This window comes from Orcinus orca, chromosome 8 (assembly GCF_937001465.1).
Source record: "Orcinus orca chromosome 8, mOrcOrc1.1, whole genome shotgun sequence".
NCBI classification, from domain to species: Eukaryota; Metazoa; Chordata; class Mammalia; order Artiodactyla; family Delphinidae; genus Orcinus; species Orcinus orca.
In genome coordinates, this window is record NC_064566.1 from 8821990 (window position 1) to 8847458 (window position 25469).

A 25469-nucleotide genomic window follows, 5' to 3' on the forward strand; every position below is an offset into this window, starting at 1 on the left:
ATACACTTACCATATGACCCAGCAATTCTACCTCTAGACATTTACGCAAGAGAAATTAAAACGTGTGTCCACACATTGTACACAAATGATCAAAGCAGCTTTATTTGCAGCAGCCCAAAGCTGGAAACAACACAAATGTTCGTCAACAGGTGAATGAATAAACAAATGGTGGTATGTCCATAGGCTGAACCACTACTCAGCACTAAAAAGAATGAACTGTTGGTACACTGCAACATGGACGGATCTCAGAAACATTGGGCTCAATAAAAGAAGCCAGATGCGGACTTCCCTGGTGGCGCAGTGGTTGAGAGTCCGCCTGCCGATACAGGGGACACGGGTTCGTGCCCCGGTCCGGGAAGATCCCACATGCCGCGGAGCGGCTGGGCCCGTGAGCCATGGCCGCTGAGCCTGCGCGTCCTGAGCCTGCGCTCCGCAACGGGAGAGGCCACAACAGTGAGAGGCCCACGTACCGCAAAAAATAAAAAATAAATAAAAGAAGCCAGACGCAAGAGTATACACTGTATGATATTCATTTGAAACTCTAGAAAAGACAAATCTATTGCCTAGGACTAGGTAGAGCTATCTGGAGTATGGTACCAGGAAATTTGGAGGTGATAAAAATGTTCTATATAGTGGTTACATGGGTGTATAAATTTGTCAAAACTTGTCGAAATGAGCCCCCAAATTGAAGCATTTTATTGTATATACTAAATCTCAATAAAGATTTTTTTTTCCCAGTTTTGAGGATGGTTAAGCAGCTAATGGGATAGACGATGGTGGACATTTCCTTGGTTTTAGCTATTACAATTGAGGGAAAGAGAAAAATTGGGAGTGGATTGTATTATAATGAGAAAAGAGGCCCTGTGGGTATTTACCTCTGAGGAGGGTTCACTTTTTTTTTGTTTGTTTTGTTTGGCCGCATGTCATGCTTGTTGGACCTTAGTTCCCCACACCAGGGATTGAACCTGGCCCCCGACAGTGAAAGTGCCGAGTCCTAACCACTGGACCACCAGAGAATTCCCAGGCTTCACTCTTTGAGTGGAGGTTAAGCGGTGGCTTAGCTGAAGGCCCAGGTTCTGGGATTAACACAGAGGCAGTGCTCACAGGTTGGGGCGTGCTGACAACCGCAGCACAATGGCATTTCTGTGTGAGCCCTTCAGAGCTTTCACCCAACTCCATGTGGCCCAAGCGGCCTTGAGAAAAGGGAATTCAGCTGGGGCTTTGCGCTCAAACCAGCCTGGGCCTCCCTCTGCTCTTTCCTGTCTCCTCCAAGAAGGAGGTCGCTTGCTCTGGCCTGGGGTGGGGAGAGTCAAACCACCAAACTTTGGGGCATCACGCATATCCCTCCTTCACAAGAAGGTGGTTTCTTCCACCCCATCCAACTTTACCTGCCCTTTAGATCCCCTTGAACAAATCACTGACCCGATGAGTCTTAATACTTGAACGTCTTACTTTCAAGTCACAGTTTAACTTGGTGCCTCAAAAGAAGTTATAAACACGAGTCTTTAGCTCAGGTGACTTAGGGCCACAGCAGACCCAGGAACTGATGAGCTGAGGAGGCAAAGGGCAGTCTGTCTCCTCCCCCTGCACCGAAAGACAGGAAACAGGCTGTGGGAGGGAGAGGCCTCAGCTCCAGTGCCCCTGCGAGATCCTGCCCCATGGCTTTCAATGACTTCCTCCTGCAGGTTGGGGGACATCGGCCGCTTCCAGCAGATCCAGACCACTCTTGATTGTGCCCCTGCTCCTAACGGTTTTGCACAACACCCTGCAGAACTTCACCACTGCCATCCCCACCCACCACTGCCGCTCACCTGCCGACACCAACCGCAGCAAGGACGGGGAGCTGGACGCCTGGCTGCCCCGGGATGGGCAGGGGCGGCCCAAGATCTGCCTCCTCTTCACCTCCCCCTCAGCAGGGACCATCCTTTCCCAATGGCACAGAGACCAACGGCACGGGGGCCACAGAGCCCTGCACCCACGGCTGGATCTATGACAATAGCACCTTCCCTTCCACCATCGTGACTGACGTGAGGAGACCTGGACCTCCTCCTTCCAACCCCTGTGTCCCCATCTTACCATCCCCACACACACACACACACACAGACTGTGTGAACCTGACCTGAGTTTGTCTGAAGACCCTGGAGCTATGAAGAGCTCTGCCTAAATGCAGGTAAGAGAACAGGGGTTGGAGTTGAGGTCTTCCTGGTAGAGGAGGTTATGGAACTCCTTGCAGAAAGCTGCTCCCTGCCCCTCCACCTCCACCAGAGAGAGAGATACTATTACTGGAGTTTGATATTCTACTTTGGTTTCCCTGAGAGGTTGCAATTCCACGGGGTAGGGAGGTGGGGCGGTGGTTCAGAGGAAGCTAGAAAGGAGGCATGCAGATAGTGGAGGGCAAGGAGGGTGTTCCTGAGCAGGGGATTCTGGGCTCAGAGTCCTAGAGACAAAAACAATTTCCTGACTTCATCTAGAAATAGCTCTCGGCAGCTGGGGCCAGGAGATGGAGAGCAGCCAAGGAACTAAGACGGGAAAGAGAACAGGGTTATGGGAGGGTCCTTTCATCTCTAGTGATTTAACACCCCTCCCCCGAAACACACACACAGTCGACTGTAGCGTCTCCCTGGCCTGCTAAGTGGTTCATCCGGCTGAATTCTGCACTTCGTAGCTGTCACATGGATCGTGCTCTTAACATCTGTGCTTGTCAATGATCTTTTGGTTGCAAGGAAGAGAAGCTCTCTCAAGTCAGCTCACGAGAAAAGGGATTTCAGGGAACGCAAGGGCAGGAAACGAAGTGTGTCCAGGCCTCATGGAATCTGGAACCAGGGATGGGAGCACCAGAGACATCCCTATACACTTACTCTGTAACTCTCTCCTCACCCCATTTCGTCTGTGTGCCCATTTGCAAGACAACCACTGGTCCCAGCTCTGATCCATTACCCCTCAGATTTAGGGCCTACCACCAACCAGAACATGTCTGTGAATCTTAATTCAGAAAAGGCTTCAACTGGCCCAGCTCAACACACTGGGGAGCAGCCCATCCCCAGCCCAGCAGCTGGCTCAGGTGTCCACACTTCATCTAATCACCATGCCAACGGACAATACAGTGGGATTACGTGGTCCCTTGTCCTTTAGTCAGGGCTCTGCGGAAAAGATGCCTTGAGAAGAGGCTGTGGTCGAGCAGAGCCCCCAAACTCGCCTGACGCAGCATCCGTCTGAAAGTGATAAAAGTTAAGCCACACTTCCCACTAGACAGACCCAAGCTGCAGAAGGAGAAGGTGACAAAGGATGGCTAGTCCTCCCTCTGGGCGTGCAGGCATCATAGGCCATCCCATCCCTGCAGAGTTGGGGAAGAACCTTCTTCATTATTCTCCAGCCTCAACCCAAATCCTGCGACATTCCCCTCCACCCACCTTAACGTGTATGTTATCACGGCTTCCAATTCTGCTTTTCCATTTCCCTTCTTAGAACTCTACACTCTGCTTTCCAAGTCTGACAATACTCCGGGAACTATCAACCTGGCTGCTGTTCTTCTGTTCAAAACAGCAGGCAGTTTGATCCAAAGCTCAAATTTCTTGCCCTGTGGAACAAAGAATCCGGGTAAGTGTGCACCTTAGCTTTCCTTCTAGATGGAGGCTTGGTAGTAACCTCATCATGTTTGGTTTCAATGACTGACAAAGCCAGATGCACACAGTCTTCCTGAGTTGTGGGGAGATGCCAAGGATAACCCAATCCTCTTCCAACAGGCACTGTGAATGGGGCCATTCTCCACCACCACACATGGACACAGGGCACTAAAAGTCTATTTCATAAACACAACCGGGATACTTCTTCCTTGGGCCAATAATGCCAAAGGCTGCACCAGAGACCATTTCATTAGGATAATAGGCAGCTTACATGCATAACCTAATGTGAAGCTGGGCCTTCTGAGTTGTGAAGCAAATGAAACGGCTCGCAAGTTATCAGGGGTCGCATAAGCAAGAAGCTTAGTCGCAGTGAAGATACTCCACCCAGACCACAGGGCTGTATCTGGTAGGCACAATGGCACAGGTCACCTGAGAAACATAAGTCTCAGCCTGCCTCTTGGAAAGAACTCCCAAATGGCCCAGTATCCCAAAGGGATACTTCTGCACTCTAAATGCAAAGCAAAAAATAAATACATATAATAAGAAAAAGGTGCTATCTCTGGGTTCCGATAAAAACTCTGTCTGAGCTCTTCTTCTTTTCTTCTGAATTAAGGTATCCTAAGTAGTAACCAGCAGCTTCTATCTGAACTATATTAGTCAAGACTCTTGTTTGCAAGTGGCTGCAATTCAACTCAAGCTAATCTGAGCATGAAGAGAGTGTATAAAGGCTCCCATAACCAAACCACGAGATGAGCAGAGGCAGGGCTTGCTCTAGGAGCTGTGGGAACCAGGGCCATGCGAGCAGGACCCTTGCTGGCTCTCATCTTTACTTTCCTTTGCATGTTGGGCATGTGACTCTGCCACGGATCCTTCACAATGTGGCCATTGACCATTCTGGGCTCACTCCTAATAACTGTCTCTCCGCTTCAACTTTGAAAAATTCTAGGAAAGACTTATTTGCTGGCCTGGGTCAGGTGCCCAGCCCTGGGTCCAATGACTGTAGGGCAGGGAGGGCGTGAGTTGTTTTGAATGACCGGCCTGGGTCTCCCGTTCACTTCTGTTTTGCAGATGAACAACAGTTACCGTTTCACTGCTCTGATTCCTGGTGCCACTGTCATTCGTTTCCTCTTTTTCTTTCCCCTGAGGCCAGTCTCACAGCATCTGTCATTTATCACAGCCTTTATCAAGTTAGCAGTGCAGAGCTTTCCTAGGCAGCAGTTCTCTGAGTCTCCCTCAAATCCACCACTGCCTATTCCTAGACTTTGGTTCCTGTTACTGAGAAAGTAATTCTATATACATGAGGCCCAGGAGCACACAACTATACAATCCTCAAGTCTCAGGTGCACGTGAAGAGAATATATATAGTAAAAGCCAGTGCGAAACCTAAGGTGATGTAAGCCCCACCCAATTGTTGCTTTTACAGATGACAAGCACCTTAGGGCAGAACAGAGGCAGAAAAATTCTTTCTGAGTACATATTGTATACTCATTTATCAATTCCTATTCTGGACTACACCCAGATTTCATCACCAGACTGCATACAGATTTTGTTCTCTTTTTTTTTTTTTTTTTTTTTTCAGATTTTGTTCTCTTTGCACGCCTTGGTTCTTTTTTTTTTTTTTTTAACAAATCCTTATTTTTCCATTTTCTCTAAAATCGATACACCTATTTTTTTTAATTTTATTGATGTATAGTTGATATACAATGTTGTGTTAACCTCTGCCATACGGCAGAGTGATTCAGTTACACGTGTGTATATTCCTTTTCATATTCTTTTCCATGATGGTTTATCACAGGTTATTGAATATCGTTCCCTGTGCTACACAGTAGGACCTTGTTGTTCATCTGTCCTCTATACAATAGTTTGCATCTGCCAATCCCACACTCCCAGTCCGTCCCTCCTCCAGTGCTCCTCTGACCTCTTACCTCTTTCCTACACCTCTTGCTTCTCATCTTTCCATTCCTCAGTTCTGGTCTATCATATCCCTAACTCCGCACTACAGTGTGTCCCACATGCATCTCCACGGTAGTATTTCATTCACAAGTTTCCATTAAAGTACTGTTAAAAATGAATTCCCAGGGCTTCCCGGGTGGCGCAGTGGTTGAGAGTCCACCTGCCGATGCAGGGGACATGGGTTCGTGTCCCGGTCTGGGAAGATCCCACATGCCGCAGAGCGGCTAGGCCCATGAGCCATGGCCGCTGAGCCTGCGCGTCCGGAGCCTGTGCTCCGCAACGGGAGAGGCCACAACAGTGAGAGGCCCGCGTACCGCAAAAAAAAAAAAAAAAAATGAATTCCCAGTCTGACACAGCCCCAAAATCTTTTTTAAATAAAAATTATATCAGATAACACAGAGAACTACAGAATAGCAGTTATTTGAATAAAACAGCAATAAAGTCCATTGCTCTTCGGAGAAAGTGTTCAAATGCCAACCACCCAAATTTTACATCATATGGTGTGTGCACAGGGTATTAAAAGTCTCACTGTAATAATTAAATTCACAAATAAGGATTTCTCTCCAATCAAATCAAGATTATCAAGTAATTACACTTGAAGGATGAATTCATTTGGATATATATTAACACATCTTAGGGAGCATTCCCTAAACGTCCTGGTCATCCCTGCCCCCTTTCCTTTTTCTTCTGTTAACAAAAGAAATGAGTTTTAAAATCCACTCAAAAGTATACAAAAATTCGCTTTTATGTAAAGGAAATACCACACCTATTTGTCATTTTGATTTAAGTCACATCCTTTAAGTCACATCCGTCAGTGTGACTTTTGATTTTAGTATGATTTTCCTGCAGGCTGTGGAGCTGTTTTACTCCACCTAGAAAGGAAGTACTTTTAAAAGGAGAATTTTTTTTCTTATATTCATTAAAAAGAGCAACAAAAGTTAAACTATTAGTTGAGGTATCCAATTGCCACTTATTCAGGATTGCAAATAACTACACCCCTCTCAAATTTGCTTATGGAAAGTTAACGGAAGGATGCAAAGGTATTTCACAGAACCCAAGGTCAAGAACTTGAGCCCAGCCTTATGAAAGACTGGGATCAGGTGGTTGAGGAAAACCAGGAGAGCTGAACTCTCTATCTTCACCTCTTGGGCACTAAGATCTCACCTCCACTTCCCTCTGACTAAATTACTGCATTCTTTTCCCCTCTGCCCCTCCTTCCCTCCCCTTCCCCCCTCCCTCCTTCTCCCCCTCCCTCATCTTTTTCTCCCTCTCCCTCTCCCTCTCCCTTTCCCACTCTCTGTCTCATGATTTCTCAGCTCCCCTTCCGCGTCATTCCAAACTTGGTCCTCCCACCCCAACTTTGGGTGTCCTTAACCAAGCTTGCTTCTCTGAGTCGCTTTTCCAAATTTGTAAGAAAACGAACCTGGGGATTTCCCTGGTGGTCCTGTGGCTAAGGCGCAGTGCTCCCAATGCTGGGGGCCCCGGGTTCAATCCCTGGTCAGGGAACTAGATCCCACATGCCTCAACTAAGACCCGGCACAGCTAAATAAAAAAAAAAAAAAAAAAAAAAAAAAACACTAATTAGCTCTGTCCAGCTCCAGGGTCAGTTTTCTTCAGCTGCACCCGGGGAGGGACAGGTTAAAGAGCCCTGAAAGAGGGTGAGGGGTTAGTGTTCAGAAAAGGGCGAGTAGTCTGAGCTGTCATCCCAAAAGATACCTCTTACATGTTTTGAAATAACTTGAATCATTCTCACTAGGAGAAGATGATGAGAAAGAGTGTGTGACTTAGGGAGGCAAGCCCTCCTTATGTGCCTGTCCTAATCCAAGACCCTCAGCCCACCAGGAGAGAGGGCATGAGCTGCTGTGGGGCTGGCCCATCTCTCCTTGACCCCAGTTCTTCCTTCCTCACAGTGGGACCTCTTGTGCACACACAAGACCTTGCCACAGCTGAGTCAGTCCATCATCATGGCAGGAGTACTGGTCGGAAACTTGACGTTGGGGATCATGGCAGACAGGTCAGTGGTGAACAAAGCTGGCTCAAGGAGCAAAGGCATAAGCCCTCTAGGCTGGACACAGAGGGGAGACTGGCATCCCTGAGAATCCAGAGAGGGACACAGGACTGATCCACCCAAGCCTGACCACGTCTGGAAAGTCTGTAGGAATCACACAACCGTCCATCAGCACTTTCCATGTCTTGCCTCATTTCAATTCCTCCTCACAATACCCTTGTGAAGCCAGCATGAATGGTACTATTAACTGCATTTTACCAATGAGGACGCTTAGGTTCAGGGATGTTGGATAACTTGCCCAAACTGCCTAGAAGGAACCCAAGAAAATGATGTTGTTCATTCTGAGGAGTGGAATTGAAAAGAAGAGAACTTTTCACTTTTCATTACTATATTATTTGAACTTTAATGATAATTCATTACCTTTATAATTGCATAACGTAAATAGTTAATGTTTACTTTTTTAAAAAGTACAGTCACACAGCTAATAAGTGGCCAAAGCAGGACAAGAATCCGGATTTTCCAACATCCTGAAGAAGTCACCTCCCACCACTCTGCCTTGTATGTGACATGTGAGTGTCACAGAAACAAAGACCTAGGAACCAATAACAGCTAGAGACAAGTCTCAGGTCAGCCACAACTGTGTGCCCATGAGGAGTTATACAAACTCTCTTAGACTTGGTTTTTCCATCTATAAAATAGGGGTTATGGTGAGGGTTAAATTAGTAGCTGCAACTCAAGCTGCACCTTGACTATCTTCCAAGACCATAAAAAGATCATGGGATGAATAATAGGAGGCAATTTTCTAAAGAATAATATCTAAAAATATTATAAATGTCACAGCAGACATTTCAGCAGACACAATCGGCTTTATTATTCATAAAATACAAGCCACCATCATATGCATTTTGCAAAATTATAAGCCTTGCATAGGTTTCCCAGAAATAAAAATCACATAAACCAAGCTCATAGATATAGAGAACAGATAGGTAGTTGCTAGAGGCAGGGAGTCAGGGGTGGGCAAAATGAATGAAAGGGGTCAAAAAGTCCAAACTCCAGTTATAAGCGAAATAAGTCGTGGGAATATAATGTACAGCATGGTGACTCTTACTGTAATGCGTATTTGAAAGTCGCTGAGAGAGTAGATCTTAAGTGTTCTCACCACACACACACACAAATTGTTGTAACTACATGTGGTGGTGTATTTTAAGTAGACTTATTGTGGTGATCATTTCACAATGTATACAAATATAGAATCGTTATGTTATAGACCTAAAACTATTATACTGTGGTATGTTGATTATACCTCAATGTTTTTAAAAAAACTCACAAAAGGCTGTCTCCTAACCGGAGTCACCATCGACCAACATTCAAACAATCAACCACACCCCAGAGCAGTAGTTCCCAAACCTTGGGAGCTTGTTAAAAATCAGGTTTCTAGGGCTTCCCTGGTGGCGCAGTGGTTGAGAGTCCGCCTGCCGATGCAGAGGACGCGGGTTCGTGCTCCGGTCCGGGAGGATCCCACATGCTGCGGAGCGGCTGGGCCCGTGAGCCATGGCCGGTGAGCCTGCGCGTCTGGAGCCTGTGCTCCGCATCGGGAGAGGCCACGGCAGTGAAAGGCCCGCGTACCGCTAAAAAAAAAAAAAAAAAAAATCAGGTTTCTAGGGCTTCCCTGGTGGCGCAGTGATTGAGAGTCCGCCTGCCGATGCAGGGGATACGGGTTCGTGTCGCGGTCCGGGAGGATCCCACATGCCGCGGAGCAGCTGGGCCCGTGAGCCATGGCCGCTGAGCCTGCGCGTCCGGAGCCTGTGCTCCGCGACGGGAGAGGCCACAACAGTGAGAGGCCCGCGTACCGCAAAAAAAAAAAAAAAAAAAAAAATCAGGTTTCTAGCTTACCTTCCAGATATCCAACAGGCCTTAAGTGGGGCTCTGGTATGTGGATTGTTTTCAACACACCCTCTATGATACTGATGAAGGCGCGTGGCTCTCTCCACACAGGTATGCTGGGATGAGTCAGGACCCTGGACAGCAGCAACCCAAGGATCCTCCCAACACCAGGTCCCCTAGATGCCAGCCCTCACCCAATTATTCCCTATCTCCCATCTCAGCATCTACCTGATGGGCACAGGTGGGCAGCCTTACAAGCAGCTGTTAGATTGCCCAGGGCACCAAGGATGAGACAGCCAGGGACATGGGGCAGGGGAGCAAGCAATGTGCTCTCCAGACCCAGGTTTCCCCTCCTTTCACAGGCTGGGCTGTCAGAAGGTGCTGATCTGGAGCTACCTGCAGTTAGTCTCAGGGACCTGTGCTGCCTTCGCACTCAACTTCCCAACCTACTGCGCGTTCCATTTCCTCTCAGGCATGGCTGTCGGGTGCCAGCAGCACTTCCATGACTTTGAGTGAGAGGGAACCCGGGAGGGCCAGGCTCGTGGGGACTCCTCAATCACAGGGATCCAGTGAACCAGCAGACCTGACAAAGTCAAACCTCAGTTCCTTCCCTGAGTACAAAGTGGAGTCTACCTGTTCCAGCCGATCCTGACCTATCTGGGCCTCTCCTGGAGTGGGCAGTGCCCCGGGCAGAAAAAAAAGATAAGATCATGACCTCTTTGGTAGCTCTGATTACTGGGGGCTGGAATTCATCCTAGATATTTAGGGATCATTGTAAGGATAAACTAAATAAAGGCTCAGAGATTGGAGTGGGGTTGCTTAGAGAAGCCAGTCACACAGGGAGTCTTTAATTCAACATTTCTTTATTCAATACAATTTTGAAAGGCATTTAATTTGTGTAACATCCTGCACTGGGAATACACAAGTGAACAAGAGGACACTACCCATGACCTCAAAGAGTTAATAGTTGACTGGAGAGAGTGCCAAGCAGTTACAAATTGGTTTACTAAAGGCTAGGATCAGGGCCATCCTGGGTGATGTGGGAGTTCAGAAGTGGAGTGTTCGATCAGGACTTGGGGAACCAGGAACTCTCCCCAGAAGTGGTGACAGCTAAGCTCAGAACTGAACGAAAAGTGAGACAGAAAGAAAGGAGTAAGGTTCTGGGACAGAGTTCTAGACAAAAAGAATAGGGAATTCCCTGGCATTCCAGTGGTTAGGAGTCCAAGCTTCCATTGCAGGGGGCCTGGGTTTGATCCCTGGTCAGGGAACTAAGATCCCACAAGCCAAGCAGAGCGGCCAAATAAATTAATTAATTATTTTTAAAAAGAATATACAAGGCCCAGAGGCCAGAGAGTGACCCATTGGAAGAAACGACAGTGGTGCAGAATGGCCTGAGGGTAAGGCTCATCCATCTCTATTTCCCACGTCAAGCAAAGGACATGGCACAGAGTCGTCACCTCTAAATAACTGCTGCATTAAAATGAGTTGAAGGAGGTGCAGAGGGAGTGGCTGTAGGCCATTCAAAAGAGGTTTGGGAGAAGTGAGGAAACATGAATGTTGGGGTTGGGGACACTGAATAGGAGCATGCCTGGGAATTCAGAGTCTTCTAGCCCATTCCTTTCTCCACACACACGGAACCTAACCAGAGATCAAACCACCCTTGCTTTACCCTGTGAGGGACCTAGGGGTGCAGAGTAGGGCTGCGCTCAAGAGAAGAGCCCTTCTACTCCAATGTGAGGAGCGTCCTCCTTCTGGAAGTGACAACCACCCCCAAATACACACGTACTCACACAGCCCTGACTTCAACCTAAGCTCTGCTCTTCTCCCCAGATCTGGAGTGGCTGCCCACCCATGCCCGGCCAGGTCTGGGCCTCTTATTTGGATTTGTCCCCACTGTAGGCCAGCTCTTCCTGGCTGGCATGGCTTATGCTGTGCCCCACTGGTGCCACCTGCAGCTGTTGGTCTCTCTGCCCCTCTTTGTCATCCTCAACTACTCCAGGTGCGTGGGACCTCAGGGTAGGGTAGAGGGTTCAAAATAAGTCACAGATGGGCATAGCATCTCCTAGAACACCTAGAACACCCACTACCTTCCCCCACTAGGAGTAACCCAAACTTTCCTGCCTGGCACCCTTATCTTATACTGTTTCTGGACTATTCAGTTCCATGGACTTGTCTGTCTATTCTGGTGCCAATAATATTGTTTAATTCTTAATTAATTTCAGTGTAGCTCATATAAGATTGTCTTCTATGGACAGCTTCTCACTGTGCCCTTTACCAACCTTGAGACAGGACACTGTACTTCAGCACATCTCTAAGGAGAAAAATGCCCTAAAAAGTGTCACTAAACATTGTTGATTTTATGAAGACTCCTTGGGGGATGGAAGAGATGCTTATATCACATACCACACAGCCAAAGCACTTAATAGGCGTTTCTGTTGTCCCTCAAATCCATTCTTGGGGGCTTCCCTGGTGGCGCAGTGTTTGAGAGTCAGCCTGCCGATGCAGAGGACATGGGTTCGTGCCCCAGTCCGGGAGGATCCCACATGCCGCGGAGCGGCTGGGCCCATGAGCCATGGCCGCTGAGCCTGCGCGTCTGGAGCCTGTGCTCCACAATGGGAGAGGCCGTAACAGTGAGAGGCCCGTGTACCGCAAAAAAAAAAAAAAAATCCATTCTTGGCTAACAGTCACTTATTCTTCTCCTCTTTCTCTCTCCTGATACTTCCTCCACATAACTGCTAAAATCTCCTCCTAGGAATTCATCTCTGGCCGTATATCTGGATACATCACTCAGCAAAGCAAAACTCTTGGCATTAATGAATGCTTCTTTCTTATAATTCATCAATTGTTACTTAAGCCTCCCCATGAGGAGGGGTCTCTCCAAAACACCCTCTCCCAGTGCAAACAACTAATCAAAGTATGCGCCTATCAAAAGCAGGTCCCTTAGGGCAGGGAATTGGAAGGAGGGGAAGAGGACCTATTGCAAGGTAAAAACACTGTTTTCTCCTAGGGGTGTTGGGGAGGAGTCCTGGAATGGAACAATGAGGTCCTAGAGCCAAAAGGTTTCCAGCCAGAAAGGACACAAAGGTCAATCAATTATTTTTTAAGGCAACAAAGGAGAACAAAAACATACAGAAATTAGAACAAATTAAAGACAAAAGTAAGGTGGTATCAATAACTCAAAATATATGTCACAACAATAGATATAAATAGATTAAACCTACCAGTTAAGAGGCAGAGATTGTCCAAGTTGATTTTATTTAAGTCTAGTTCATGAAGTTTACAAGAGACCCATTTAAAATGTTAGACCATGAAAATCTTAAATGTGGAGAAATAGAAAATGTTATACTAGACAAATGTTAACCAGAAGAAAGTTAGGTAGATATAGAAGCCGAAATAGACTTTAAGACCAAAAAAAGTACAATGGTTAAGAATATGGCTCAGAATTCCCCAGCAGTCCAGTGGATAGGACTCGGCGCTTTCACTGCTGGGGCCCAGGTTCAATCCCTGGTTGGGGAACTAAGATCCCACAAGCCGCAGGGCATGGCCAAAAAAAAAAAAAGAATATGGCTCTGGTATAAAAGGTAACTAGTCCAAATGCTCAGTCATCTTATCTATAAAACACAATAATAATAGTACCAGAAACAGATTAAATAGAAAACAAATGTATAAAAAAGAGGTCAACAAAACAAAAAGTCAATCTTTGAAAATATCAGTGAAATGGACAAATGCCTAGTAATAATAATAAAAAAAATTAAAACTGGACACGAATAAATATTAGGAATTAAAAAAACTGAACTATAGATCTAGAGAAATTAAGATGCAAAAATTTAATTAAGTAATTAAAGATGCAAAAAACTATAAACCAGTCTATACTGATAAATTTTTTTTTTTTTTTTGGCTGCATCGGGGTCCTCGTTGTGGCTCAGGCTTCTCTCTAGTTGTGGCGTGTGGGTTTTCTCTCTCTGGTTGGGCCACACAGGCTCCAGAGCATGTGGGCTCTGCAGTTTGCAGCATGCGGGCTCCCTCACTGAGGCACGTTAGCTCAGTAGTTGAGGCTGTGGGCTTAGTTGCCCCATGGCATGTGGGATTCTAGTTCCCCAACCAAGGATGGAACCCGCTTTCCTTGCATTGGAAAGCAGATTCTTTACCACTGGACCACCAGGGAAGTCCTGATAAACTTTAAATTTAGATGAAATTGACAAATTCCTAAAAAAAATAATATAGGAAAACTGATTCTAGAATAAATAAAAATTCTGGGGGCTTCCCTGGTGGCACAGTGGTTGAGAGTCCACCTGCTGATGCAGGGGACACAGGTTCGTGCCCCGGTCCAGGAAGATCCCACATGCCACGGAGCGGCTGGGCCCGTGAGCCATGGGCACTGAGCCTGCGTGTCCGGAGCCTGTGCTCCGCGACGGGAGAGGCCACAACAGTGAGAGGCCCGCGTACCGCAAAAAAAAAAAAAAAGAAAAAGAAAAAAAATTCTGAAGAGTAAACTTTAAAATCTTGCCTCAAAGAAAACACCAGACCCAGATATTAATACAGGTGAGTTCCACCACACTTTTAAGGAACAAATCTTCCAATGTTATATAAACGCTTCCCCAAAAAAGAGAAAAAGGGAAATTATGCCAAATACATTCTGTGAGGTCAGGTGATCCTGAAACCAAAAGAGGATAGTTGTGAAATAAAATTACAAGCCAGTATTACTCATAAACAGATACAAAAATCTTAAACAAAATATTAGAAAAATGAATCCAGTGATGTATAAAAAATGATAATACATTATGACCAAGGAGAGCTGACTCAGGAAAGCAAAGGTAGTTTTACTTTAGAAAATATATTAATATCACAAAAATTAAAATATATTAATATAGATCTATTAATCTATATTAATAGATTATCATCCCAATAAAAACAAAAAATATTTAATAAAAATTAGCATCCATTAAGAATAGTCTTAGTAAAACAACAATAGAAGGAAATTTAAGTTGATATGGAACATCTACCAAAAATCCACAGCAAATATTATTTCTTGATGGTGAAACATTAGAAGCACTGTCTCTTTTTTTTGTATTTTTTTAAATTTATTTTATTTATTTTTGGCTGCGTTGGGTCTTCGTTGCTGCGCGCGGGCTTTCTCTAGTTGCGGAGAGCGGGGATTACTCTTCGTTGCGGTGCATGGGCCTCTCATTGCAGTGGCTTCTCTTGTTGCAGAGCACAGGCTCTAGGGTGCGTGGGCTTCAGTAGTTGTGGCACACGGGCTCAGTAGTTGTGGTTCGCAGGCTCTAGAGCGCAGGCTCAGTAGTTGTGGTGCACGGGCTTAGTTGCTCCGCGGCATGTGGGATCTTCCAGGGCCAAGGCTCGAACCCGTGTCCCCTGCATTGGCAGGTGGATTCCTAACCACTGCACCACCAGGGAAGCCCTAGAAACATTCTCTTTAAACTTGGGAATAAGACCAATGTGCCTGCTGTCTCCTCCTCTATTCAACATTATCCTGGAGAGTGTGGTCAATGCCTAGGATAAGAATAACAAATAACAGAAATAGGACTGGAGAGGAAAAATCAAAACTACCACTATTTAGAGAGGATACAACTGTCTGTATATAAAATAGATAACTAATAAGGACCTACTGTGTAGCACAGGGAGCTCTACTCAATACTCTGTAATGACCTATGTGGGAAAAGAATCCAAAAAAGAGTGGATCTATATATAGGTATAACTTTACTGATTCGCTTTGCTGTACAGCAGAAACTAACACAACATTGTAAATCAACTGCACTCCAATAAAAATTAATTTTAAAAATCTATATAAAAATCTAAAATTATTAGAAATAGTAAAGTTTGGCAAGGTGGCTAGATACAAGGTCAATAAACAAAAGATCAACTGCATTCTCTACTCTTCTAAAAATTAGACTTTTTTCAAGAAAATTTTTAAATTATATTAAAAGGTATTAAAGAAAATGTAAATAAATGTATTATGTGCATGGAGAGGAAATCTCATAATATGTCAACTCATAATTGACATAAGATGATATTAAAATGTTAGTGATTCCAAGATTGATTTATAAATTCAATGCAATTTTGATCAAAATCCCAATAGATAGGACTTCCCTGGTGGCGCAGTGGTTAAGAGTCCGCCTGCCGATGCAGGGGACACGGGTTCGTGCCCCGGTCCGGGAAGATCCCACATGCCGCGGAGCGGCTGGGCCCGTGAGCCATGGCTGCTGAGCCTGCGCATCCGGAGCCTGTGGTCCGCAACGGGAGAGGCCACAACAGTGAGAGGCCAGCGTACCGAAAAAAAAAAAAAAAATCCCGATAGATATTTTCAAGAAACTAGCAAGCAAATTCTAAAATGTATATAAAAGTGCTGTGGACCAAGTATAACCAAGGTATTTTTTTAAAAAGGACAGAGGGGAAGGACTTGCCCTACCAGAAATCAAGGCATATTATAAACTCTTATTATAAAATTGTAGTAATTAAGATAGTGGATGCTGGAGCAGGAAAGAACAAATTGTCCAATGGAAAAGAATAGTAAGCTCCAAAACAGACACACACGTAGGAAAACTTGCAGAGGAAGCACTGCAGATGATAGGATAAAACGTGGCCTATTTAACAAATAGTACCAGGACATCTACTAACCCATTTGGGAAATAAATAAAATGCAATCATATTTCAACCTTAAAGAAAAGTTAATTTCTGCTGAAGAGGGGAGGATTTCTGAAGACATAAAGAAAAAAAGGCTAACCAAAAAAGGCACATTGATAAAGTTTTCTATGTTGGATTTTTTTTTAATCCTGGTCATTTGTTTCACTATAAACAAGGTGAAAAGAGAAAAAGAAGGCATTTACAGGGATTTGTATGCAGCATTTATAAAGAACTTCTGGAAATCTATTAGTAAAAAAGGACTTCTATTTCCATTAAAATAAAAAAATAACATTGACAATAACCCCCCAAAAGTATAAAGTATTTTTAAATATCCTTAAAGTATTTTTAAATGTCCACCAAAGAGCTGGAATAAAAGTCAGGGAAAACTAGGCCAACCATCTAAGGGAAATTGGGAGCCCAGAGAGTTAAGCAGAGCACCTGAACAAACACTATACATAATGAAGAAAGTCATGTGCATTCGCTTTGATCTTAGACTCAACTGTTTAACACAGTACTGGGGGTCCTGGACAGCACAGCTCTACTGGGAAGGAAATAAGCAATTTAAAAGACAAGCGTTTAAAACATCATTATTTAGAGAGTATATGATCATTGACCTAGATAAACCAATAAAATCAATAAGCAATTAAAACTAATAAAAGAGTTCAGCAGGATGCTGGATACAAAATCAAATTACCAAAATGTCAATAGCAATAACCTAGAAGCAATAATCTAGAGAAATAATCCAGAAAATAACATAGAAAATCTTTGAAAATGAAGACACCATTCAGGATAACACCAAAAGCTAGATATTATTAGGAAATTAACAGAGGACAGCCAAGACTTCCATGGAGAAAATTTCTGAAACATTTTTAAGATCACAAAGATTATTTTAGTAAGTGGAGAGACATTCCACACTCTTGTTTAGAATGACATAATAAAGATGTCCATCCTCTCGAAGTTAACTCTTAGAAATTTATAGAAATTCAACAGAATCTAATCAGAATTTCAATTAGATCATTTTTTAGGAACTCCAAAAACTTACTCTAAAATTTATATGGAAGAAAAAAGACCACAATTGCTAGTCAATTCTGAAACAGAAAAGCAAAGAAGAGAGTCTCACTCTAGCATCTATTAAGACCTACAACAAAGCCATGGCTTTCTTGGCGCAAGAAGAGACAAGCAGAATTGAAGAGAGGGCTTGGAGACAGACAGACAGAGATGGAGATGCAGACGCAGATGGAGATGATGGAGATGGAGGGGAGCAGGGAGCGGGGAAAGGAGGGGGAAAGAAAGGGAGAGGGAGGAAGAGGAAGAGAGAAACATGGTAGCTATATCAATTTCATTATATCAAAAAGGACTTCTGCTTAGTGAAGGACACAATGGACAAATTTAAAAGACAGAGCGGAATTCCCTGGCGGTCCAGTGGTTAGGACTCGGCGCTTTCACTGCCAGGTTCCAGATTCAATCCCTGGTCAGGAAACAGAGTGCTGAGTGAAATGAGAAATAGAATGATCTATTACCTCTACCATTTAGGTAAGTTAAAATATTTGCACACAAAACAATACACATTTTACAAGAACATATACAAATAAAAAATGCAGGGATTTCCCTGGTGGAGCAATGATTAAGAATCCGCCTGCCAGTGCAGGGGACACGGGTTTGAGCCCTGGTCCGGGAAGATCCCACATGCCTTGGAGCAACTAAGCCCGTGCACCACAGCTACTGAACCCGTGTGCCGCAACTACTGAAGTCCACGTGCTTAGAGCCCGTGCTCCGCAACAAGAGAAGCCACCGCAATGAGAAGCCCGTGCACCACAACCAAGAGTAGACCCCGCTCGCCACAACTAGAGAAAGCCCACATGCAGCAGCAAAGACCCAATACAGCTAAATAAATAAATAAATAAACCTTAAAAAAAAAAATGCACACCAAACGCAATAGAATGGTTGACTTTGGCAAGGAGGGGATTAGGAGTGGGTAATGATAATAAAAGGAGTAAACAATTAAGGGGGGGGAATAAGGGAGCCTTTCAAGGACAAATGATAATAGAGGGTGAGGGTCATGAACTGAGGGTTATGAGTAACTCAACCCTCTGCCTCTGAGATCCAAAAAAAAAGTAGAAAAAGAGAGTGACTGGGTAGCTTTAGATAAGATGATCAGGGTAGGTCTCCTTGGTAAAGATCAAAGGCAAACACTAAAGAATAAATGAGGAAACAAAGGGATAGGGCACAAGATAAGAACTTGGTAGGCAAGGAGCAATCATGTAGGGATTTAGAAGGAGGTCAGATTTTATTCTAGCATGATGAGATATCACAGGATGTTTTTAAGCAGAGGGTGAAAATATCTGAGTTACAGTTTTAAAGATCACTTTGGCTTCCTCATGGAGAATAGGCTGGGGATAGAAGGGCCAAGAGTGAAAATGGGAAAACCAGTCAGGAGGCTACTGCAATAGTACTGTCAAGAGGTGAAAATGGGGACTTCCCTGGCAGTCCAATGGTTAAGACTTTGCCTTCCAATGCAGGGAGTGCGGGTTCAATCCCTAATCGGGGAGCTAAGATCCCACATGCCTCGTGGCCAAAAACAAAACAAAACATAAACCAGAAACAATATTGTAACAAATTCAATAAAAGACTTTTAAAAGGGTCCACATCCGGGCGTCCCTGGTGGCACAGTGGTTAAGAATCCGCCTGCCAACGCAGGGGACACGGGTTCGAGCCCTGGTCTGGGAAGATCGTACATGTCGCGGATCAACTAAGCCCGTGCGCTACAACTACTGAGCCTGGGCTCTGGAGCCCACAAGCCACGACTACTGAAGCCCGCGCGCCTAGAGCCCATGCTCCGCGACGAGAAGCCACCGCAACGAGAAGCCCGCGCACTGCGACGAAGAATAGGTCCCGCTCACCGCAACTAGAGAAAGCCCACGCCCAGCAACAAAGACCCAACGCAGCCAAAAATAAATAAAAATAAAATAAATAAATTTTTTAAAAAAATGATCCACATCCAAAAAAAACTTTAAAACAATAAATAGAGGTGAAAATGGCTTCGCATGAACTAGAGGGCAGTGGTTGTAGAGATGGAGAAGAGGAACTGATTCTGAATGTGTTCTGGAAGAAGAGCCAACCAAATTCATATTTTGGATGTGGGGAAATAAGGGAACAGGAGGTATCGGGGATAATTACAGATACTTGAGCTTGAGTAACTGAGTGGTTAGAAGTGCCCTGTGCTAGGATGGGGAAATCTGAGCAACGACTTGGAGGTAGAAACGAAAAGTCCTTGGCCATCTACAATTTGAGGGGCCCTCTGGACATCCAAATTAAGGTGTTGAGTAGGAAGCTAGATATAGCATCTGGAGCTTGGGGGAGAGGTTGGTTGGGGACATGTTCAGTTATACAGCAGGTTCAAACTGGGACTGGAACCCAGGCTTCATGGTTCCGAAACCATTGGCTTCCAACTTTCCTTTTAGCCAAGGTAAGTGCAAGCATTGGGCCGTGTACGGAATGTGAAAAAGAAAACACCATTGGCAGGCAGAGTCAGGGCACCCCCAAGCCCCACCGGCCTCACCAAGGTGCTCTTCCTCTCCACAGGCAGAGAGGTCCGGGTGTGACAACCACCTTGGCCAACATACGCAGCATTCTGAGCCCACTGGTGGGCATGACCTCTGAGCTCTACCCTTCCCTGCCTCTCTTCATCTATGGAGCGGTCCTTGTGGCTGCCTGCCCCATCCCTGTTCTCCTGCCAGAGACTCTGGGGCTGCCACTGCCCAACACACTGCAGGACGTGGAGAGAAGGTACGCTGCCCGCTCCCCTCCCCTCCCTACACTCAGAGCTATAAGGCCCTCACAAATCCTTGATCCAGCCCCATTAAACAAAAAAAGGCCAGACCCAGGGGAGAGCAGGGACTTACCTGGGGTCATTCAGCTGGACTCTGGTGAAGCCACAGCCAGAATCCAGGCTTCCTGCTTCCTTTGGCTCCTGGTCCTGTTCTCACAGATAGGCTGAGTCCCCTAGAATCCTTTCTGGGACTCTTGGAAATAGTGGGAGATTTGGGCATAAAATGGGACAGCTGAGCACAAACATCTAAAAAGGATCCCCCATCTCTACTCCCACACCCTGCTTCTCCTTCCCCCGTAGGTGGAAAGAGAAATCGGGGCACATGCAGCAGAGCAGCAGATGGTCCCACTCCAGTCCTCCTGAGAAGTGAGAAGGGGCAGAGAGTGGCCAGAGCCCCTGCATCTCCTGTACGTCCACACCAAGTGGAGGAATGGAGAAATGGCAGCCAGGGGAAGACGGGAGGGACCTCTACTGGACCTGTGGTTCCAGGGAATACTTCCCCTGGGCCCCCCACTCCTAGCCAGATCCACCCTACCATTTCATTAAAAGTAGCTATGCACAACTTCTCCCACTGTTTCCACAGAGGCCGCTCCACTTCAGCTAACTCTCTGACCAAAAACTCATGCAGCGATCATCTATGTAGAAAATCCAATGGAATTCTACACAAATGCTACCACAATGAAAACAAATTTAGCAAGGTTGTGGGTTGTCAGATCAATATTTTTAAAGAATTGCATTTCTAGGATTTCCCTGGCGGCGCAATGGTTAAGAATCCGCCTGCCAATGCAGGGGACATGGGTTCAAGCCTTGGCCCTGGAAGATCCCACATGCCGTGGAGCACCTAAGCCCGTGCACCACAACTACTGAGCCTGCGCTCTAGAGCCCACGAGCCACAACTTCTGAGCTCACGTGCCACAACTACTGAAGCCCGTGCACCTAGAGCCTGTGCTCCGCAACAAGAGAAGCCACTGCAATGAGAAGTCCACGCACCACGACGAAGAGTAGCCCCCGCTCACCGCAACTAGAGAAAAGCCTGCGCGCAGCAAGGACCCAACACAGCCAAACATAAATAAATAAAATAAATAAATTTATTTAAAAAAAAAAAAAACAGTGAGAGAGAAACCACCGCAATGAGAAGCCCACGCACCGAAACAGAGTAGCCCCCGCTCGCCGCAACTAGAGAAAAGCCTGCACGCAGCAGCGAAGATCCAACACGGCCAAACATAAATAAATAAATAAATAAATACATTTTTTTAAAAAAGAATTGTATTTCTATATACTAGCAATAAACAACCGGAATTTGAAATTTTAAAAAGAATACCATTTACAGTAGCATCAAAAATGTGAAATCTATGGGGCTTCCCTGGTGGCGCAGTGGTTGAGAGTCTGCCTGCCGATGCAGGGGACACGGGTTCGTGCCCCGGTCCGGGAAGATCCCACATGCCGCGGAGCAGCTGGGCACGTGAGCCATGGCCGCTGAGCCTGCGCGTCCGGAGCCTGTGCTCCGCAACGGGAGAGGCCGCAACAGTGAGAGGCCCGCGCACCGCAAAAAAAAAAAAAAAAAAAAAAAAAAAAAGTGAAATCTATGAAGACAGTAAAAACATCAGTGGTTGCTCAAGGCTCAGAGGGAGGGAAGAAGGATGAATAGGAGGGACACGGGGGATTTTTAGGGCAGGAAAACTATCCTATATGACACTATAATGTCACTATATGTGCCAAAATGCTTGATAAGCTACAAGGTAAGTAGTAGTAGTATCCTTAGGCTGAGGAAGGTCGTGAGACACAGCTAAGAAACAACGGAGGCCCCACTTGGACTCAGTTGACTTGACAGCAGAAATCATGTGTACACACACACACACACACACACACACACACACCCCGCGCTCCCACGTTTCTCGCCAGTTTTCTCTGCTCCCTTCACGGCTTTCTTTTAGTTACACTGAAAACCTTTACGCATCTTGCTTCCCCCACCTCCCTATTCAGTCTTTCCTGGAAGCAGAGAAGGGACTAAAATGAACGCAGCCAATCAGGAGGCTGTGAAACTCTTCCCCCTCCCTGAGGCAGATGCTAACATCTGAAAACAAAGGAGAAAAGAAGAAAGGGAAGAAGAATGCTGAAGCAGGCTAGTCGCAGCCCTCCAGGCCGGATCCTGGCTGCTGGAGCAGTGTGCCTCTTACACCTGGGCTCTTGTCCAGGAAGTTCAGCCTCCCAACTCATCCAAGCTTTCCTGCTGGACTCCAGGTGCTTCTCCTCCTCTTCTTCGCCTCCAGTGAGCCTCGGGTTGGCACTGATGAGGCCCAAGAAGGCAAAAGACAGCAAGAGGAGTCACTGAGATCTGGTCTCATCCCTCCATCCCTCAGGCCCTTCTTCCTCCTCAGCCTCTGCCTGCCTCTCCCGGGATGGCAGGAACCAGTACTGATGGCACTGGGAAGACCACGTGAAAGAGGGATGGAGGATGGCATGATCTGCAGTCCAGAAGAGAACCCAGGATTCCTGGTCCTTGTACCCATCCTGGGCTGGGGGTGGAGGCGATGAGGGGCTCTGGCAGCGGCTGCAGAGAGGCAGGAGCGGGTGGACGCGAGCTGTGGCTGCCCAGCCCGGAAAGCCAACAGTTCATCCATGCTCAGCTGCCTACCCAAGGCCTGCTCTGGCTCCTTCCTGAGCTAATGGGACTCTACACTGGCCCAGGAAGCCTGCCTCCTGCCGCATCCACAGACAGGCACCTATTGCCCCAGCCCCAGGGAGGGGCGGAGGAGGGCCCGTGCGACCTGTACCTGGCTCTGAAGCTGCTGGCGCAAATGTGCAACCGCGCATCGGAACCGCAGGTACCCGCCGGAATCCCACTCGTCCTGGTCTCTGATTCTACGGACGCTTAGCCTTGGCCCTGCCCCGACCCCGGCTTCTGGCCCCACCCCCTCATCCTACCAACCCAGCCTTCAGAGCCTCAGCTGCGTCTCCGGCCCTGGCCCCGCCTCTCGGCCTTGGCGCTGCCCCTGAGACCTGGCCCCAGGTTCGAGCTCGAGCTCGAGGCCTCATCACCTGGTCCCACCTCTCAGCTCCTTCACCTGCCGCACTCCTCCCTTCCTGGCCGGATGACTGGTTCGGGACCGTCCTCACCTGAGTGAGCCAGGTGAGTGCCCCTTCCCCCTCGCAGCCCCGCCCCTGTGCCATGCCCCACCCCTCTCTGGCCTTTACCTGCCTCCCAACCCAACCTGCACCACCACCAACGCAGGGTTTCTCTCCATTATCTCACTAATCCTCCGGGGTTCCTGCGGGACAAGACCTGCTGCCCGCATTTTACAAACCAGGAAAGTCCTGTCCAGTCCCTGGGCCGGGTCTCTGCACCTCTTTTTCTCCCTGGGCCTTCCCAGTGGTATCCATGTCCAGTTCATCCTCCCAGAAGGATTTTGAGTCCAGGGCTGGGACTAGGATGAAAGGCACTTGGAGTCACCTCTCCTGCCTCACCCTGCCCCTGTCTTCCCTTCAAAGTTTGACATTTTGGGACTTCCCCGGTGGCACAGTGGTTAAGAATCTGCCTGCCAATGCAGGGGACATGGGTTCGAGCCCTGGTCCGGGAAGATCCCACATGCTGTGGAGCAACTAAGCCCGTGCACCACAACTACTGAGCCTGCACTCTAGAGCCCGTGAGCCACAACTACTGAGACTGCGTGCCACAACTACTGAAGCCCGCGCGCCTAGCGCCCGGGCTCCGCAACAAGAGAAGCCACCGTAATGAGAAGCCCGCGCACCGCAACAAAGAGCAGCCCCCGCTCACCGCAACTAGAGAAAGCCTGTGCGCAGCAACGAAGACCCGATGCAGCCAAAACTAAATAAATAAATTTTTTTTCAAGTTTGACATTTTGTTCATCATAGATTTTTTTGCATTAATTTTGATTCTTTTAAATATTACGTTAAAATATTACATATTTTGATGACTGAATTTTTTGGCACCCCTGAGATTTTGCACCTGAGGGGAGTCCAGCCCTGCCCTGCACACACCACCTTCCTTGGCTGCCCACTGCTCAGGAGGCATTCAGGGACATTCACGATCTGGCCCCTGCCAAGGTCTCTGGGTTCCTCTCTCTGTGCCCACTGCCCCAAGCCCTAGCCCTTTGTATGATCTCATTATCATCTTTATCTTGCAGAAACTTGATGGTTTCTTTACTATTAACGGGCAAAGGTAACAGTAGTGCAAAGTCATCTAGTAAGGAAAGTGCTTGGCATGTTCTGGGAATAACAAGGCCCACGTGGTTGGAGCAGAGTAGCAAGGAAGCAGTGGAAGGAAATTAGATCAAGGAGGGAGAAGAAGCTGATCACACAGGGGCCTTGCAAGTACTTATAAGGCCTGGAGCTTTACTCTGAAAAAGATAAGTTGATAGAGCATCTCAAGTGGTGGAGGGATATGATTTGACTTATATGTCAAAGGGAACCTTCTGAATGTTACCTTGAGGACAGACTGTACAATGAGTCAGGATAGAAGCAGGAAGACCAGTGTGGAGGCAGTTATCCAGGTGAGAGATGACCCTGGCCGAGACCACAGTGGCTGCACCCTGGATATATTTAAGGAAGAGACAACAGGATTTTCTAATGAATTAGATTCAGGATGTGAGAGAAAGAGTAAAGTCAAGAATGACTGCAAGGTTTGAGGCCTGAGCTACTGGAAGGAGACGGTTGCCATCTACTGAGATAAGCAAGGCTGAAGATAGAGCAGTTTTGGGTTAGGGATGAGTCATGTCTGAGATGATTCTAGATATCCAAGTGGAGCTGGCAGGCAGCAATAATGACAGCGATAACAATAATCATAGCTCCAGCCGTAGTACTAATCGGAGGCAGGCACTCTTCCAATGCTTTACATGTCTTAACTCATTTAATCCTCATAACAACCCTGTGATGTTGAGCTATTATGATCCCCATTTTACAGATGAGGAAATATTGGATATACGAGTCTGGTGTTCAGAGGAGAGGCTGGGCTGGAGACATGAATGTGTAAGCTATCAATGTGTGGGTGGCATAAGTCACCTGTGAAGTGGGTGTGAAGGTCCAAGGACTGAGCCCAGATACTCCAAAGTTTAGGCAGTGGGAGGATGAGGAAAATCAGCAAAGGAGTTTGAGGAACAACAGCCAGGGACGTAGCAGGAGAAAAAATGGGGGGGGTGTCCTTAGAGGCTCTGTACAGAAAATATTTCTAGAAGGAAGAAGTGATGAAGAAAGAGAAAGCACTTTGGAAAGCGCAAATTGAGATCTCAATACAAGGAGACAATTTGGGGTTAGTCACTAGCCACTGAGTGGTTACATAGCCCACCACAGGTCACAGGGCATCAGCTCCCACATCTGGAAAACGGATCTTTACACCGCTGACTGGTCCTTATGCCCAGTCCCATCCCAGGGCCACCTGCTGAGTTAGGCTTACCACCCTCATCCCTCTGCACTGACCTTCCCACCATCCCCCCACCCCTTGCCACTTGCCTCACTAGAATGTTCTAGTTCATAATCTATATTTTTGCCTCCAAGGTGTTCCCTCATCTTGAAC

At 46.6% G+C, this 25469-nt stretch overlaps 1 pseudogene; it reads left to right on the top strand.

Annotated features, from left to right (window-relative positions):
- Positions 1–1658: 1658 nt before the first annotated feature.
- LOC101276565 (solute carrier family 22 member 6-like) lies at positions 1659–23064 on the top strand (annotated as a pseudogene).
- Positions 23065–25469: the final 2405 nt, after the last annotated feature.